The sequence below is a fragment of the Mandrillus leucophaeus genome, unplaced genomic scaffold (genome assembly GCF_000951045.1).
Source record: "Mandrillus leucophaeus isolate KB7577 unplaced genomic scaffold, Mleu.le_1.0 Scaffold153, whole genome shotgun sequence".
Classification (NCBI taxonomy): domain Eukaryota; kingdom Metazoa; phylum Chordata; class Mammalia; order Primates; family Cercopithecidae; genus Mandrillus; species Mandrillus leucophaeus.
In genome coordinates, this window is record NW_012101510.1 from 2,029,131 (window position 1) to 2,034,889 (window position 5,759).

A 5,759-nucleotide genomic window follows, 5' to 3' on the forward strand; every position below is an offset into this window, starting at 1 on the left:
TATATTTCTCCCTCTTGGATTGTTTCTCTGCAGCTTGTTTTAAAGCTCACATGAAGGCAGCAAGACATTTTCGAGCTGCCGGGCTTCAGTCTGGACAAGATAAAGCCCTTTACAACCTCCCCTACAATGTATTCCCTTTCCTTCTAGCATCACCGGCACTGGGTGATGGTCGTTGTCTTTTATATACTTTTGGTGGCTTTGCTTAGTCCCAAGGCTGTGACTAGAACTTTGAAGGTGCTTTCGCTCACATTTCCAAGGCCGCCTTGATGTGTTTTGCACAGAAACCACCATCTGTGGCCAGATGGCCACTCTGCCCCTCCTCCCGCAGCCAGAAGCACTGCTTCCTCAGCAGGTTCTTTTTGTTTGTTTGTTTTGAGACAGGGCCTCACTATGTTGCCCAGGCTGGAGTGCAGTCGTACGATCATGGCTTACTGCAGCCTCGACCTCCTGGGCTCAAGCAATCCTCCAGCCTTGGCCTCAGCCTCCTGAGTAGCTGGGACAACAGGCACGCTCCACCATGCCAAGCTATTTTTTTTAGTTTGGGTCTCACAATGTTGCCCAGGCTGGTCTTGAACTCCTGGACTTAAGAGATCCTCCTGCCTCAGTCTCCCAAAGTGCTGGGATTACAGGCGTGAGCCACTGTGCCCAGCATCAATTATCTTCCATGGAAACCAAGGATAGGGTGCTTCTTCCCCGTGGCGGGTGGGGGTTCCCCACTGGCCTAGTCAGCCCCATCCTGTCTCTCACCAACTCCAGACCACCACAGGGTAGATGCTCAGAACTTAGAACCATAGCCTGGTACATCCTAGAAACTTCCAGCACAGGCTCCTTGGGTAATTGCTGCTAACATTTGTTGAGCTAAACCTATCGGGTGCCAGGTACTGGTTAAGTGCTCTAAATGGTGATTTGTTTGTTTGTTTTTGTTTTAGAGACAGGGCCTTGCTATGTTGCCCAGGCTAGTCTTGAACTTCCGGCCTCAAGCAATCCTCCAACCTCAGCCTCTAAAATCAGTAAGATTATAGGCGTGAGCCACTGCATCTGGCTAAATGCTGATAACAACACTAACTGGCATTGGTTAGGGCCTACTATGTGCCATGCACTGCTTAAGCCTTCACTCATCAGATCCCCACAATTCCAAGAAACTGGTTTTAGTACTGTTCCCTTTACATTGTTAAGAACCTGGGCCAGGCGCGGTGGCTCACATCTGTAATCCTAGCACTTTGGGAGGCTGAGGCGAGCGGATCATGAGGTCAGGAGATGGAGACCATCCTGGCTAACACGGTGAAACCCTGTCTCTACTAAAAATACACAAAATTAGCCGGGCTTGGTGGCGGGCACCTGTAGTCCCAGCTACTCGGGAGGCTGAGGCAAGAGAATGGCATGAACCTGGGAGACGGAGCTTGCAGTGAGCCGAGATCGTGCCACTGCACTCCAGTCTGGGTGACACAGCAAGACTCCGTCTCAAAAAAAAAAAAGAACCTGAAGGTTCTTGGACTTGTCCAAGGTCATACAGTAGGGCTGCTTGTGAAGACCCCTGATCCCAGCCTTCTAGCTGCAGGGAGCACAGGGACCCCAGAGCCTGGCAGGGGCAGCATGCAGAGGCAAGGCCTGCTGGGAGACAGCTGCAGGGACAGGGGTCACTTAGGAAAGGAACTCAAACAGGGTTTGGGGTAGGCCACAAATTCCCCCTAGGGGGATGGACCCCTATCCCTGTCCCACCTCCCACAGCAGGGGACCCACACCTGGAGCCAGTCTCAATGGCTCCCTGTCCTTTCACCCCTGAGCCAGTTAAGGCTCTCCCCACCTCACCCCTGACATACACAGCAGCCCCTGTGAAGCACATGGTACAGGCTGTCACACACTGTCAGTGCCCAGGGTCAAAGGGCATGTCCACATGGCCCATGGCTGCTAGGAGACAAGGTCAGAGGCACTTCCTCCGGCCAGCCTCGGCTCCACTTGTCAGCAAGCAAAGTCCAGATCCCAGGCCTCTACTGGCAGTGACTTCTGCCCAGAGCTGACCGGGTCACTCAGGATGTTTGTGTCCAGCTAGGTGAATGTTGGGCAGAAGGTAACTCCCAGCCACCTGCCCACTGGCTCCTTGGACCCACTCCCAGCACCCTCCTCTCCATCCCCCCAACCCTGTCCCTTCAGATGCATTAGGGCTGAACCCCTGGGGGCTCAAAGCCAGCAAATCCTATAGCCTCCATCTCCTGCTTTTCAGGGGAGGCCCCCACAGTTCAGAGAGGACAGGACACTTTCCCTAGGAGACACAGCAATGCGTGGTCGCACTGGGAGGGCTTTCTGCTGCCCTGGGGTTAGCTGGATGCCAAGAGGCATGGGAAGGGGAACATGTCTGATAGGAGAGACTCCCTCAGGCTCCACCCCTGAGGGGCCCTCAACACAGGGATGAGGGAGAGGAGGCACCGTACCAGAGCAGGCTGTGCCTGAGGTGTGGGTTCTGGATAAATGGGCAATATCACAGGAGGGGCATGTTTGGCAATCCTTGCAAGTCTTGAATGCGACACTGAGACAAGGGAACTTTTTTTTTTTTTTTTTTGAGTCAGAGTCTTGCTCTGTGGCCCAGGCTGGAGTGCAGTGGTGTGATCCTGTCTCTTATACACATCTAGATGTGTATAAGAGACAGGTGTTTCACCGTGTTAGCCAGGATGGTCTCGATCTCCTGACCTCGTGATCCGCCCACCTCGGCCTCCCAAAGTGCTGGGATTACAGGCTTGAGCCACCACGCCCAGCCTCATCCCCATTCTTAGGAGCCCAGTGATTAAGAGCTTAAGAGCTAGGCTCTGGAGCCCACAGCCTGGGTTTGAATCCTGGCTCTGCCATCATCTGGCTGTGTGATCTCAGGCAAGTCACTTAACCTCTCTGGTCCTCGAGGCCATCATCTTCATCATATGTCTACCTACTTGGGGTTGTCAGGGGATTAAGTGGGATCATCAACACAGTGTCTGGAGCACAGTAAGTACTCAATTAGTGTTTTCTGTTCACATTACAATCCTCCACCTGAGCAGCCAGAGGGAGCTGAAGCTCAGCGTGCCCCTGCTCTGACCCCCGGCCATCCCCACATCCAGCCCAGCTCTGCACTCTGGCACTCAAGGCTGTCCTGGCCCCCTCTTATCCCTCATGTCTCTCAAGGGACCTGGCATTTCCTCCCCCAAATCTTCAGACCTTATCAAACCTGCTAAGCTCCACACCTGGTAGAAGAAGCTTCAAAAGCAGGCTCAACCTCTGACCAGCAATTCCCCTCCCAGAACCTCATCCTAGGAACACAGTGAAGATCTGGGCAAAGACTGGCCTCAGTGTCCACTGCAGCACAGTTTATAAAGATAAAACAACCTAGGTGCCCATTGACAGGGGATCAGGTGGGTAAATGAAGGAACCTGACTGTCATCTGGCTGATGACATGGAACCAAGCAGAATCCAATCAGCTGTGAACCAATGGACCCTATTTTAATTTATAAAAATGCAGATCCTGGCCAGGCGCGGTGGCTCATGCCTGTAATCCCAGCACTTTGGGAGGCCGAGGCGGGCAGATCACCTGAGGTTGGGAGTTCGAGATCAGCCTGACCAACATGGAGAAACCTAGTCTCTACTAAAAATACAAAATTAACTAGGCGTGGTGGTGCATGCCTGTAATCCCAGCTACTGGGGAGGCCGAGGCAGGAGAATCGTGTGAACCTGGGAGGCGGACGTTGCGGTGAGCTGAGATCATGCCATTGCACCTGTCTCTTATACACATCTAGATGTGTATAAGAGACAGAGCCTGAGGTGTGGGTTCTGGATAAATGGGCAATATCACAGGAGGGGCATGTTTGGCAATCCTTGCAAGTCTTGAATGCGACACTGAGACAAGGGAACTTTTTTTTTTTTTTTTTTTGAGTCAGAGTCTTGCTCTGTGGCCCAGGCTGGAGTGCAGTGGTGTGATCTCAGTTCACTGCAAGCTCCGCCTCCTGGGTTCACACGATTCTCCTGCCTCAGCCTCCCGAGTAGCTGGGACTACAGGTGCCCGCCACCTCGCCCGGCTAATTTTTTGTATTTTTAGTAGAGACGGGGTTTCATCGTGCTAGCCAGGATGGTCTCGATCTCCTGACTTCGTGATCCGCTGCCTCGGCCTCTCAAAAGTGCTGGGATTACAGGTGTGAGCCACCGCACCCAGCCGAGACAAGGGAACTTTATCTTGGAGCACTGGGGAGCCATGAATTGTTGGAGACCAGGGGAGTTCAGTGCTGTGAGCTGGGGCAGTGACCAGTCTAGAGCTGTGTTTTCTAAGGCGTGCCAGCGCTTGGTGGGACTAGGGAGAGAAGTGGGGTGTGAAATATCCTGGGGAGAGGTATGGTGTGGGAGAGCGGGCCCCCAATGTGCCCTACCAGGGCTGGCCTGGACCCAGCAAACAGCCAGACACATGACTAGAAGCAAGGGCCTGTCGTGGCTGGGCTGGGCATGCTAGGAGGGACATCAGGGCGGGAGAACTCTGAGAACGGACTACTCAGGGTACCGAGACACCCAGAAGGGCTTTCTGGGAAGCAGCCTCTGACCGGGCTTGGCAGACATCTGGGGTCCGACAGACAAAGACCAGACATGACGGGGTCCAGGCAGAGGAAAGAGACCCCCGAGGCCCCCTTCCAGGCTCTCGGCCAGAACTCTGTTTCCATCTGCCTCTTCTGCACTCATAAGCTTGTGCAAAATCAGATAAATTTTTTTTTTTTTTTTTTGAGACGGAGTCTCGCTCTGTCGCCCAGGCTGGAGTGCAGTGGCCGGATCTCAGCTCACTGCAAGCTCCGCCTCCCAGGTTCATGCCATTCTCCTGCCTCAGCCTCCCGAGTAGCTGGCACTACAGGCGCCCGCCACCTCGCTCGGCTAGTTTTTTGTATTTTTTAGTAGAGACGGGGTTTCACCATGTTAGCCAGGATGGTCTCGATCTCCTGACCTCGTGATCCGCCCGTCTCGGCCTCCCAAAGTGCTGGGATTACAGGCTTGAGCCACCGCACCCGGCCCAAAATCAGATACATTAATCCTCAGCAGGGAGGTGAAGACTGCCACAGGCTTAATAATAATCCCCAACACAGGTACAGGGCCACTCTCCCAATCCATCCTCCCCCGACTGCCGCAAGGTACTCTGAGGTGCAGGACGAGACAGGCTCACCTGAGGTCTCGGTGCAGAGGCAGGACTCAAACCCAGGGGCACTCTACAGCCAGGGCAGTGCCTTCACCCACAGACGCAAGGACTCACGGAGGCCGCTCCATCCCCAAATCCATTCACAAGAGTTTGGCCATGGCAGGCAGCAGGACCGGATGGGGCCCAAGGCCCTTGGCTGGTTCACCAGGGCTGGTTCCCAGTCTGATGACTCAAACATTGCTCTGGACTGGGATCGGGAGGTAGTCACACAGCCTCTGATCCCTCTGTGACCCACCTCCAGGCCCCCAGAGTAGCCCCATGTGGAGCAGCCTCCCTGAACCCCTCATCCCCATTCTTTTTTTTTTTTTTGAGATGGAGTCTCGCTCTGTTGCCCAGGCTGGAGTGCAGTGGCTGGATCTCAGGTCACTGCAAGCTCCGCCTCTCGGGTTCACGCCATTCTCCTGCCTCAGCCTCCTGAGTAGCTGGGACTACAGGCGCCTGCCACCACGCCGGCGAATTTTTTTGTATTTTTAGTAGAGACGGTGTTTCACCGTGTTAGCCAGGATGGTCTCGATCTCCTGACCTCGTGATCCGCCCACCTCGGCCTCCCAAAGTGCTGGGATTACAG